The sequence below is a fragment of the Fistularia commersonii genome, chromosome 28 (assembly GCF_037954325.1).
Source record: "Fistularia commersonii isolate RoL2024-O1a breed Wild chromosome 28, RoL_Fcom_v1.0, whole genome shotgun sequence".
NCBI classification, from domain to species: Eukaryota; Metazoa; Chordata; class Actinopteri; order Syngnathiformes; family Fistulariidae; genus Fistularia; species Fistularia commersonii.
Window position 1 is genome coordinate 7,194,892 of NC_141311.1, and position 13,187 is coordinate 7,208,078.

Here is a 13,187-nt window from a genome sequence, read left to right on the forward strand (position 1 = left end):
CTTGGTGCTAGGAAATGAACAGGGCCTGGTTTGAAGAGAATGTGTGGCGGTGAGTGTTTGTTGTGGTCGGAGGGGTGCACTGGTTTTACTGTCAGCAGCTGCTGACTCAGCTGTTTTGGGAGGGGGGGGGAACTGTCACCCTTCAGTTCTGGGCTACTGCCAATTAATCTGCAGAATCGACGGGGCTTCAAGGGAATATACTGCTGCTGCAAGATCAGTAGGCTGGACCTCTGTGTGTGTGTGTGTGTGCGTGTGTGTGTGTGTGTGTGTGTGTGTGTGTGTGTGTAGGAGGGGACCTCCCTAAAAGATGCATTTTAAGTATATTTACTTAATATATTTCGTTACATTTTAAACCGACTGCTTTTTTTACTAGACTGGTAATAGCAAGTTGATTTGACAACATTTAATTTAAATGAATGTCCTCCGGTTTAACGAATAATTGTTAATTCAAGTTTCAACATTTAAATCACTGACATAACAGGATTAATTAAAGAGATAATCATGCTTGTCAGTGCGAGGAACGTGTTCGTATACTTAAACAGCATCAAAACATAATGAATCCCAACATTTAATTTCGTTTTTTTTGTTGTTTTATTAATTCATATTTCCTGGGGCTGAAAGACTAGTTTATGAAACACAATCTAAATATTGATTGTGAGGCTATTACTAATAATGGCCCTTGATTTGAGCCAGTTAGATTACAAGGCTTTTCCATCAGGTTTTCCACATGGATTTTAATACGCGTGTATGACTGCAAGGGTTCAGCGAGGTAACAAGGATGCAGTGAGACTTGAAAAAATATTCATCTCTTGTTCATCCCTCCCTCATCGAAAGCAGCAGACCCTTTTTTTTTCCTTTCCTTTTTTTTAATTTTATTTTATACAGCCAGCAAATATTCTGCTCTGGCAGTCAAACAGGCCTCCCGGCAATCATAGTCTTCTAATTCATTTCACCAAGGTTTAGTTTTCGTTTCCCACCACCTTATCTCTTTCACACCTCAGGTGTTGCTTATCACAAGTGATAGTTTAATAAAAGAGAGAAAAAAAACAATTAAACCCTGAAACAAGTGTGTGCAACTGTGGGGAAAATAACATTTCACTTCATTCACGTTTAATTGAGATTGTGTTCGACGAAGACGTGGACAGACGTTATAATACCGCTTCACGCCACAGGGTGGCGCTGTTCTCATTTATGCGTTTGAAAAGTACTAGAAAAGTGAGTTTGAGTGGACGTTACGATCTGAGGCGTTTAACCACTTACAGACAATTTCTTTCCGAATCACCCTCTTCAATCTTTTTATCTAACATTTTATTTTTCTCAGGTATCGAACGAAAACATAATTTTCACAGGTGTTGTGCATCAGGTGTCGTCGTCACTTCGACGTGACGTTTTCCGCTTCGCGATCCGATATTTTTTTTATTATTAGCATTATTAATCACAATTATCGCTAATAATTAAAATCAAAAATTCGTAAAGTTCAACCAAGCGTTATCGCCGTCAAAGATCGTGACGTCATGAAGCCTAGCGCGCGAGTGCACCCGCCCAAAAACACACATCCAACGTGGATGAGAGCGGAAAACGCCGTTTCAAATTAATGGATATTCCGGAAGTTGAGAAGAAAACAACAATAATATTTGTGATCCAAATAACAGTAGAAGTATCGTGATATACGGTGAGTTCACGTCAGTCAAACATCAACACTCTTCAGCGACGTGGGAGAACTGCCGGAAGTGGGCGGTTTGACAGGGGAGGAGGGGGGGGGGGGGAGAAAGTGTGTGTGTGTGTCTGTGTGAGTGTGTAGAGAGAGGCGAACTGTTGGGAACCGGACGGTGGGACCGCCGTGGCTCGCCGCTCTCCCCTCCTTCCACCCTCCCTCCACCCGCCCGTGTTTTAGGAGAAGGAGCAGCCGCGACAGTCGCTCCGCGGAGGTAAGAGCCGCCGCCGCCGCCGCGACAACGATCTAGTCCCGTTTCTTTGTAAACAAACTGCGTGCAGAGCCTGCGTGCACGTTTCGGCTCCAGTTTTATTTTCATTTTTGATTGATTGATCGATTATCATCATTAGCTTCTCATTTGAAAGTGCGTGACTTTTATTTTTGTGGCGGCCGAGTGCGCTTGCGCTTGGGTCGGACTCCGCTGCAGCCTCGGAAGGTGTAGAGTTCACGCAAAAGGTGTTGTTGTTGTTGCTGTTGCTGCTTGAGGAGCGAAGGCACGATCTATACAAAACGTTCCTGTATGCGACCCCCTCCCCTTAAAAAAAAAGTTCTGACAGGTGAAAACACGACCCGAAAGTGCGTCTGTCCACTCGCGGTACTGTCGCTCGGCGTGGGTTGACTCCCGAACGCGCAGCCCTGTCACGCATTTTTACTCCCACGTTTGCGGGGATTGATTGACACGGGCTGCGGATCCCGTCAACACAAGTCCATCGGCTGCACTTTTACGTATTTACCTGCTGACATGGCAACCCCGCAGCGATAATACCCACATGCACATATGCAGATATGCAATGAATATATATATGTATTCATTTATGCGTAAATCAAGATTAACTTGCCACATCCCAGTAAGATAAGCTGCTCCAAATAATATGAAAAATGATGAGGAGGACCCAGTTCGCCTCCATAGTGAAGCAAAACTTTTCATCCCCTTTCTCCTGGATGTGCTCGAACTACGTCCTTAAATCTAGTATGAGTTTCAGTCAAACGTTCAGGCTCAGGCTTCCAGAAAATAACACAATTAACAAGTCGGCATTGTGAGTTTTCTGTTTGTGACATTGGTGAATCTGGTCATCTGGTATCATGTCTTGTATTTTTATAGTGGTGGCGGCACCAGGGATCTGAGATCTTATCATCCTCCTTGAAATAAACTCTTGATCGGTACAGTCTCATTCTCCCAGAATTTAGACCATCACACAGTTGCAGTTCGAAGGTTCATGGTTCCCGACGCTAATCATCCCCCGTCTCCGGGTGACTTGGGTTACCTTGGCTGAACTCTTGCGTTGCCTAATTGCATGTTGCTGTGAAACAGAGGATATATTGTTTTGTTTTGTCGCTGTTTTTGTTTTTTTGTTGTTTTTTTACCTCGGCCGGCACGCATGGTTTAGAGATAACTGACTGTCAAGGCTGCGACGCTTGACTCTCCTATCACGACACTTTTGTTCCTGCATGTGTAAAAACAGAAGTATAATGTCACTGATGCATTAATGTGATATCCAAGACTGCAGAGCACCATGTGTGTGTGTACGTACATTTGCATGCACACGTCTGTATGTATGTATGTATGTATGTTTGTATTTATGTGTGTGTGTGTGTCTGTGTGTGTGCCTTTCCATATTTGCGGCAAGTTTATCTGCGAATGTCTGATGTGCATCTACAGCCCCGTTGTCCTGCAAATGTCCCGGAGTGATATGGTTTTTGCTTTCCTTTAGATGAACTTGCAACTTCTCCCCATTGTGTTGACCTTGACCCGCCCTTCCCCCCGGTTATTGATTATTGGAGATACCGGTGTTTTAAAAACTGATTGAGGAATTAAAAGAGACTGATGGAGATCCACTTGAATTCAGTGATGACACCAGGAGGGTCGGAGTGGTCGGCGTTCGGAGCCCCTGCGACCGTGACGCCGGAATGTCAGGAATGTGTGAAAGCATTTCATTTGAATCTCTCAGCAAACATCACCGCGGACGCTTCACAACCAACGGATTACTGTGACCTCTCGTGATTTCAGTGTTGGTGACACAATTGGTTTCAGTTCTTGAAATAAAAACACTTTGACAAAATGACCATATTAGAAATGAGCTGCGTCACAAGCCTTAACTTGGGGCTAAAAGAAGTACATATAATACATTTATAAATGCGAAAGTTGCAAACTTTTGATGCAAGTTATATGAAGCTATTCCCGGCTGTCATTGGGCGAGAGGGGAAGTTTGACCTTGCCGGGTTGCCTGTCATTCACTGGGTGACGTATAGAAACACACGACCATTCACGCTTTCTTTCACATTGATAGACAATTCCTCAGTGAACCCATGACTTGTCTATGGGAGGAATAATGCCATTTTGAATCAAAAATCAGATAATTTATCTATTTGTCTTTGGTGATCTTTTCCTCTGTACCTTAACTCCATTCTTGTGCAGGCCTTAAGTCAACACTTACCTGCTTGACCCCTCCCCCGAACCCAAACACCAATCTTTCTGTTGACCCGAATAAACAGACTTTACTCCCAGCATCAACATGCTGTCTAAAAAAGAAAAAAAAACAAGCTATCCTAGCCTGTCACCGCCGATTGCTCCTGTTTCGAGCCCGCCGTCTACTCCTCGTCTGTTTGCACTTGCAGCGGTGAAGGCGTCACATGTTTGCGTCACATCCCAACAATACACCTGTTACATGACGCTCGGTTACATGAGGCTCGTCCGGAAATATGAAAATCATATGATATGACGGTTGTGTGTGCTTGTGTTGGGGCAGAGGGGGCGGGAGAGCACGCACTTTGGGATTGTTTGCGCAACTGAGCTTTTGTGTGTTTCTTGTGCCTCCATGGCAATTAATGCATTTCACTGTCAAAAAAAAAAAACAAACAAAAAACTTTTTAATGAATGAGGCGTCGATCGGCGGAACGAACGGCTTTTGGTTTACAGCCCGGAACCACGCTGATCATTTCTTTCCAGTTCTCAGTGTTTTGTGGTGATTTTCCAACACGTCTGCTCTCAAACCTATAAAACATTGGCGGGCGGGGGGGTGCATAAGGCGCAGATGACTGGCCCGTAGCATCAGGTAGGAAAGTTCGATCATTTGACTTACTCACGATCCGGCGCTCGCAATTCGAAACTTTGGGGTGAAAGAGGAAAGCTGCTTTTGCCTGAGGTGACATTGAAGTCGTATTCGGGTCGAGGAGGCGTTCAGAGCGAGAGAGACAGAGAGAGAGAGAGGGAGAAGGAGAGATAGAGAGAGGGAAACACATTTAAAGGGAAGTGATCAGGAAGCATGTGGTGACAAGTCACCTCACCTCCACCCCCTTTCAGTTGGGCTAACGTTAATCCGCCGGTCATGTGACCCTGAGCTATTAGTCTGGTCTAGGCCGAGAGGCTCTGATCCATCTGTCGCCCAGCGTGGCTGATTGTTGGCATGCAGAGCATGTACTCTTCTGTCCCATGGTCACTGCCTGCTGCACACTGATGCCCGGCTAACTAGTTACTTCTGCAGGGTTATATCAGTACTTTCATAAGAGTTCCTCACTGTCTTTCTGCTAGTTTCAATGGAATCTTGATAAAGTTCCGCTTTTTTTTCTTTTTCATTGAAATCCTCTCGGCTTCCCGTCAGCAGTCGCCTCAGTGAGCCGTGGTATGATGAAGGTAGACAGCCCGAGAAGACCGAGCACATCCAATAAACCAAACGGCTCATGTTGAAGTTTTGTTTCATATGTATTTATACCTACATGCCATTCATTGTATTTATCATGAACACGGCTGTCGGCGGCTTTGCAGGATTGCATTTGGCAGCATTAGAATGTAAGTGAAGACAAAGCGAACCGAGATTTTTTTAACTTCTCAGATAGACAAACATGTGCCAGAGAAGCCGGGGAGAGAATTTGCAGCTGAAAACTTCACCTCAGCTGCTGGTCTTTGAAGCGGTGCTGCTGTCAAACAGTGCGAGAGGGCTGAGGTGATTCCCACCCCTAACAGCTGCCGCGTTCATCAGTATTTTACTCTGGCTCGGACCGCAGCGTCCAATGTAAAGCACAGCGTTCCGGCAGGAGCCACTGAAGCGGAGGAGCGAGGTTATTATCTTTTGACGACCGGGATAGCCAGAGCACTCTGCGGCCACTTAACTGAGCAATTTAAAAGGAAATCCCAAATCAAGCGAGGAATGGGTGGGCTTTAAGTCCACCTACGCTGCTGATGGTGTTTCCTCTTTTTGCATATCTGGTATGAAATTGTGTGAGTAGATAGCGGACAAAGGTCAGCGTGGGGAAAGGTTCACGAGGGATTTTCCTGGCCCAGATGAAGGGCCGTCTTATTTTTACACAGCTACGCTGTGAGACCGGTGGCTCCTCGTTCAGGTTTACTGTGCATTGAAATACTGGCAGACGTCGAATGATGTAAACTTTGACCGTGATTCAAAGACTGCCTTTAAGACCTGCTTTGATTATTTACATTATAGAAAACACATCGCCATGTGTTGCCCACGATTGGACTTCTATGCCTCAGGAGGAATAAAACCGGATGAGTGCAGTCAAGTTCTTCTCTGTCCGTCTGTCTGTCTGAGTATAAAAGATTCCGTATATTTAGCACCTCGCTGCTAAATATACAATTAAACTGTGGAACGGGGTAGTTTGTTATTGATTGACCTACCTATCTCTCACTTCTCTCATTTCGGGGATGGGTGGAGGTGTTTACACGTTGCAAACTCTAAGGACGGCCATCCTCTTGGAGCCACGGGCGCTTCGAAGGTCTTGCGTCACTTGGAGTCTTGACTTTGAATGGAAACGAGGCTTCATGTTGGTGGAGCAAAGTGAAAAAATGCTTTTGATTTTTGAAATTTCTACTTCGCCGGCACGTCTGTAATTAAATCATGAGGTTGGGCTGAATGTTTGAATGTTTCCTTCCCGCTTTTTCACGTCGAGTCCGATCCTTGCCGTCTCAAGGAGCAGCCTTGAGCGTGCCAGGCTCTGCGGAGGAGCTCAAATTTAATCCTAAAATCATTTGTGAAACTACCTTCAATCAAACGATCAGCAACATCAGCAGATAAACATTAGCTGCTGGCTGAAAGAAGGCAGCCTGCAGGCAGAATATTGGCCAGTTCTGAAGATCAACCCCATCTCCTGTTGATAATGTCAATTTCCTGACTTGACGATTACCGAGGTGTTGTAGGGGTTCTTCAGTGATTGTAGTATTCAGGCAGGATGTTGGATTATTATCCTTTTCATACATAACACATGAATGCAAGTGTTCTGATGCCCTCTCCTCCAGTCAGTTTTAAAAAGTGCTGGGAGTCTATTGTGTCTTTTCATGGCCGTCCTCTCCCTGCCGTCGCCCTTCTATCGGCCGACCCGCTGGCCTTCCTCCAGACATCACGCAGTTTGTCACCGGCCGGCAACATGAAGTGACTCAGCCATCTGACAAGCACTTCTTGACTGGAGGCGTATTTGTAGACGCATGGCTGTATTTTCATGCCTCGTAACCGGGGACCTTTGCATGTTTCGAGATGTTTTGTAACTTACAAGTGTAAGTGTCTCAGATTCTGAATTTTAACATTTGAGATAGTGTGACTTTTATAGACGATATTTCCATTCGTCAATCAGTGTGTAATCAGAAAGACACTATTACTATAGTCATATATCGTTTACATATCATTTTTTAAATGTACTTTTAAAGTTCTTGACATATCTCATTCCTTGTTGCTCAAAAGGGCACATCCAGCCTCCCTTCTGTACATTTTTCCAGCTTTTAAAATAAAATAGTGATTCTTTTTAATTCCCATCAACTGGTTGACGCCTCTCCCTAGGACAGGGGTGGGCAAACTTTTTTGCTCAGGGGCCGCATTGACTTTTGAAAACTTGAAAGACGGGCCAGGTCACCACAAGATACGATACAAATGAAAAAGAAAACAAAAAGCATTTGTTAACATTACATTTGCTTTGATAATAAAGCCAGCTTGGTTTTGGAGGCTTTGACGTTTGCTCACATTTCATGCACAAACTGTCTTTTTCCCTTGTAGCTTCACGTCCAGCTCATTCATGTGTCAGTATGTCCACAGTAAAGGCTAAATCAAAAAGCCAATCTGTGTCGTTCAGCTCAGGAAAATTCTCAAGTAGCTCCAAAAATGAAATAATCTCCTGTTTGAGCTCCCATATTCATTGATCCAATCATTCACATAAAGAATGAATTCTGTACCAATCTTTGGCGGGCCGGATTAAATAGACCAACGGGCCAGATGTGGCCCGCGGGCCGTAGTTTGCTCACCCCTGCCCTAGGATGATAAACGTTCCTTCCAATAGTTACCTTCTTAGATATCGATTTTTCTCAGTCTGGTTAAGCCTGGCGTTGCTGGTCTCAGCTCAGTCTGAGGGTTAGGGTGCTGACCCCTCTGCACGATCGGGCGCGCATTCACATCCTGGCGCCTGCAACCTGAGGCGCTGGTAGACGCTCCCATCACTCCAGGTGTGCCGGATGCAGACAGGAAGAGTCCACTTTAAGTATCGGGTGTCACCGAGTTGCAGCGGGTTTATTTCTGTCAGACTCTTTGACCTCGCCTTGTGTTTTCCCCATGTTGTTTAAATACAGTGCAAGTCAATTTACCTCGGGCCGCCCGGAACAGGAAACACGCTCCGAAAGCACCCCCCATCCCCACCCCAACCCCCACCGCCTCTTCAAGGTCAGGGCTCAGACTCACAGTCAGCCTCTGTGTTCCAGGCTGCCCCGGGCGTTCAGAGACAAGCCAAGCAACACGTACTCATGACATCAGCACCAGGTCCAGCGAAAATGAGCGGTGCTTTCCTTTGCGATCACATAATTTAGAGCTTCATAACCCCCTCAGATGTGCAGCAGGGTCATCGACATCGGTGCCTCTCCCAGACATGTCCATAAATGGGTTTGGAGTATTTTGATTCAGCACATCAGAGGGTTTCGCGTGCAAGTACGAGGGAGTTAATATGAGCGTAGCACCTGCACATCCTGGGACCGACCCCGTGATTAACGGCGCACTGGCTGCTGAAGAAAATACAGTCCGGACAGCACAAAGGAGGGGATGGCGGGGGGCTTTGATTCTCCCTGTTTATTTCCACGCTTCGGAGGCCAAGACATGCCTTTAGTGTCATCGACGTAGACAAATTCACAATCTGGTTATTTTAAAAATGCTGGTCGGTCTTGATTGCAACGTTTGTGAAAATGGCTCTCTAAGCCCCCGTGTCACAGACCTTTCACCCATCAGACCTGCAGCGAAAATATTCTGCGGTGCGTAAGTCTAGTTATTATTTATTTTTGCTGACAGTGGCCAGGACCAAAGTCTCATCGCTGCGGATTACAACCTGATATTTCTGTTTCTGCCGTGCGGCCCCAACGGCAAAAGCTGAGGTAACATCAGGTTCATAGCAAATGTATGATTTGAGCGTCCCTAGAGTTTCTCTCACTGACATGAGGAAGCTGACTTTGGGCAATTCGAGAGGAAATAGATTTAGATAATTTTGTCTTCATTTTTTGCATAAGCAGCAGGGGTCATGTCAGTACACAGACAGACAAGTACCCTGTTGAAAGGCTTGTTGCAGTGATATTCGTTCATATTCTTTTACAGTCCAGCATTTACTTCCTATAAGAAAACCACTTTTTTTTTTTCACACCAAATGGCTGCGGGTTACAGTGGCTCTGCTGCTGAGGGGTTCACACAGAAACACTTGTGTTTTAATTGAGCAGGATGTGAGGTAGCTGATTCTGTTGTCACCCATGTTAAAGCCTATTAGAGGCTTACAGCAAATGAGATGGGTTGGAAAACCAATAGTGCCACACAGACAAATAAATACAGGAGATACAGAGCGGACAAAGTAGATGGAGACAGAAAATACGCCGTAGGTGAGGCAAACAATGTCACCAATTTATCTGACAGACACGAGTACCCAATGTATTCACAAGGGAGGAACAATATAAACAATTTAGCTGTGTGTGTGTGTGTGTGTGTGTGTGTGTGTGTTCGTGTTTTTCGTACGTCTAGATTTAGGTCATGGAAGCTCCCTCATGTCTGGGAATACAGCAAACATCTGTGAGATTACTGTAAGGGGCATCTGATTAAAAAATGATTATGATGACATACCAGAGAAAATAGTTGTTTTTTTTCCAGGGATGTACTTTTTGTGTCTCATTTATAATTTGTTGCGTGTCGGATTCGAGAGCAAAAGAGGTCTGCGGTATCAACAATTTAATATTTTATCATCTACAGCACACCCCCCTTCTCTTGTGTCCCATCTCTATTTAGAAATTGATAACAGCTTTTCTTAAGTTGCTCCATAAGATATTATATATATATAATATGAACAGCATAGGCTCTTTCTCATATAGGAGATCTGTAATGTTAGGGACCCGCGGCGTGCTGTTCGACTTAGCATTCCTGCTCTCGGCAACAACGTGTGACACAACAGCACTGCCATGATTGTGCTGTTCCAGCTGACCCTTTTTACATCCACATCGATCCGGTGGAACGTCTCATCCCTCCGCTCAGAGTGGGAGCAGCTTTGCGTGGATTCCTGCTTAATATCGGCAGTCTTCCTACCCTGCAAAAAAAAAAAAACTGCCTCAGTGTAGGTTTCTCTGTATTCTCAACTCCATCTGCAACTTCATCTGTATGGAATCAGCCCCTGCTCTCGGAGCACTATTATGCAAAGTCATGGATTTCTGGGGCTGCTATCCTGTATTGATCCTGTGAGTTAATCTGTGTTTGTGACAGGCGGCCGCGGTCATACGAGTGCAGGCGCGTCGCTAGCCGGTTTTGTCGGTCCCTGCAAAACAAAATTAAAAACAACATGTCTGTGGATTTTTATTGAAGAAGTGCCTTATGGTTTTGATCTACGCCACAGTCTGCGTGGACCCAAGCTCTTCATCCTCCAACCATCAGATCCCGAATGTTCTCTCTGTGCGATGCTGTGCTCGTCCTTTGTAGGCACTCATACATGTGAGCCACATCACATGTGACACATCACTTCTGTCAGTACATAGTGTGCCATCTTGTGCACCATTACCATTAAACCTTATTAAAACACTCTCCTTTCTCACATGATTCGCTGTGACTGCCCTTTGTTTTTCTCACAGTGAGGAATAAGGGTGTGTTTGTATAGAACACAGTCTTTGGTATAGAACAGGGTGTTAAAAATAGACCGTTAAGCAATGGAGGGTCCATGTCTCATTGGTGTCAACATTTCCTTTTATGGTCTTTTAAGAAAAAGAAACGGCGCTTCGCAAACATAGGGGGTATATAGGAAATACATATAGAAATGGAAATCTACTCAGAGAAGTGAGGCACATGTAGATTTAGATCAATGACCTTAAAGGACCTCAACTAAGAGGTTTATAGGTGCTTGCGGAACATGAACTATGCTAAATGTAAGGTGACATTCCTTTTCCTTCCTGGGTGAAAAATGAATATGTGTATTTGTGTATGTGTGTGTATATATATATATATATATCAGGGATGCACACCAGGGATACACATACACGCACATATACATATACATACATACATACATACATATATATATATATATATATATATGTATATAAATTTATGAACCAACATAATCTGCAAAATGTGATGGTGTTTTACTCAGGAGCAAGAAGTCCATTCACAAAAAGCAGACTTAAGCCAAGGTGCATGCTATAGAAGGAGGAAGGCTACGTCCCCTCCGTCTCGACACATACCACGCTCCTCCGCCTAACTCTTTGAAAATCGGCTTGGTTTGTCTGTAATCCCGGCAACAGGCAGACTAAACAGCGTTGCATGCCTCACCTCACTGCTCGATGTATTTAACAGATTTCTTCCTTTTTTTTATTTCGTCCTTTAGTAAGTCGTTTGTAACCTGCACCTTTGATTTATTTCTGATTGGCCTGTTATTTCTGGCTTTCTTTATCATCAGGGCGGATGCAAGAATAAGGCGCAAAGTCATGCCCTGAAAGCTAATATGGCATTAGACTTCATGTGTGGAGAGGTGAAGAGTGATTTAAGTGGGGGTGGAGGGAAAAATCTTAAGGTAGGGAAACCAGAGCAGGCCGATGGTGGCTGCGGCTCTCTGTGTTACCTCAGTGTCCATGTTCAGCTTATCCAGATTATCCCGCTGCCTCCACCATAATCACTCAGTTGCTACCAAGTATAAAGCACCATACGGCTGAGGCCTTTGTTTTCCTTGTTTAATGTGGCAGAGATGAAAGCTCTGTCCTGTTTTTCAAGGATGGTCATCTAAAACACGCTGTTTGGTTCCAGCAGCAGTCACGGTCTCATTTTTTTTTTTTTAAGAAGTTTTTTCTTAATTGGCACTTTGGCCATGGAGGGATTGATTTTTTTTTTAGTAACTTATGTAACGGGTCAATCATCATTGTTCCTGATGATATACCTGTGGAGGTAGGGAAGTGTCTTGGAGAGGCAGCGGTAGAGTTTCTGGCTAGATTATTCAACAGGGTCTTAGAGAGAGGGAAGATGCCTGAGGAATGGAGAAGTGTGATGGCGCCCCTTTTTAAGAATAAAGGGGATGTGCAGAGTTGTGATAACTTTCAATGGATAAAGTTGATGAGCCGTACAATGAAGTTATGGGAAAGAGTAGTGGAAACTCGACTGAGAGCAGAAGTCAGCATTTGTGAACAGCAATATGGCTTCATGCCTCGAAGGAGTACTACAGATGCAGTATTTGCTTTGAGAATGCTAATAGAGAAATACAGAGAAGGCCAGAGGGAGCTGCATTGTGTTTTTGTAGACCTAGAAAAAGCATATGACAGGGTGCCAAGAGAGGAGCTCTGGTATTGTATGAGGACATCTGGAGTGGCAGAGAAGTATGTTAGACTGGTGCAGGACATGTATGCTAGCTATGAGACAGTGATGAGGTGTGCTGTAGGTGTAACAGAGAAGTTCAAGGTGGAGGTGGGACTTCATCAGAGATCAGCTCTAAGCCCCTTACTGTTTGCAGTTGAGATGGACAGGCGGACAGATGAGGTGAGACAGGAATCTCCATGGACCATGATGTTTGCAGAGGACATTGTGATCTGTAGTGAGAACAAGGGACAGGCTGAGGAACATCCAGAGAGGTGAAGGTATGCTCTGGAAGTGAGAGGAATTTAGGTTAGCCACAGCAAGACAGAATATATGTGTGAGAATGGGAGGAACCCGAGTGGAACAGTGAAGCACAGGGAATGGAGATCAAGAAGTTGGAGGATTTCAAGTACTTAGGGTCAACGGTCCAGAGCAGTGGAAAAGAGGTGAAGAAACGGGCTCAAGCAGATTAGAATGGGTGGAGAAAAGTATCAGAGGTACGGTACCATGTGATAGAAGACTATTAGCCATAATGGAAGGAAAGGTGTACAAGACAGTGGTGAGGCCAGCAATCCTGTATGGTTTAGAAACAGTGACACTGATGAAAAGACGGGAGGCAGAGCTGGAGGTCAAAGAGATGAAGATGCTAAGGTTCCCTTTGGGAGTGACAAGAATGGATAGGATCAGGAATGAGT

At 44.8% G+C, this 13,187-nt stretch overlaps 1 protein-coding gene across 1 annotated transcript in view; it reads left to right on the plus strand.

Moving 5' to 3' along the window:
* Positions 1-1,736: 1,736 nt before the first annotated feature.
* stat5a (signal transducer and activator of transcription 5a) overlaps positions 1,737-13,187 on the plus strand; it is a 56,768-nt gene continuing 45,317 nt past the window's right edge. Inside the window, exon 1 of the mRNA XM_086175499.1 lies at positions 1,737-1,928. The gene's annotated coding sequence lies outside the window, so the exon portion shown is untranslated. The remainder of the gene's footprint in view (positions 1,929-13,187) is intronic.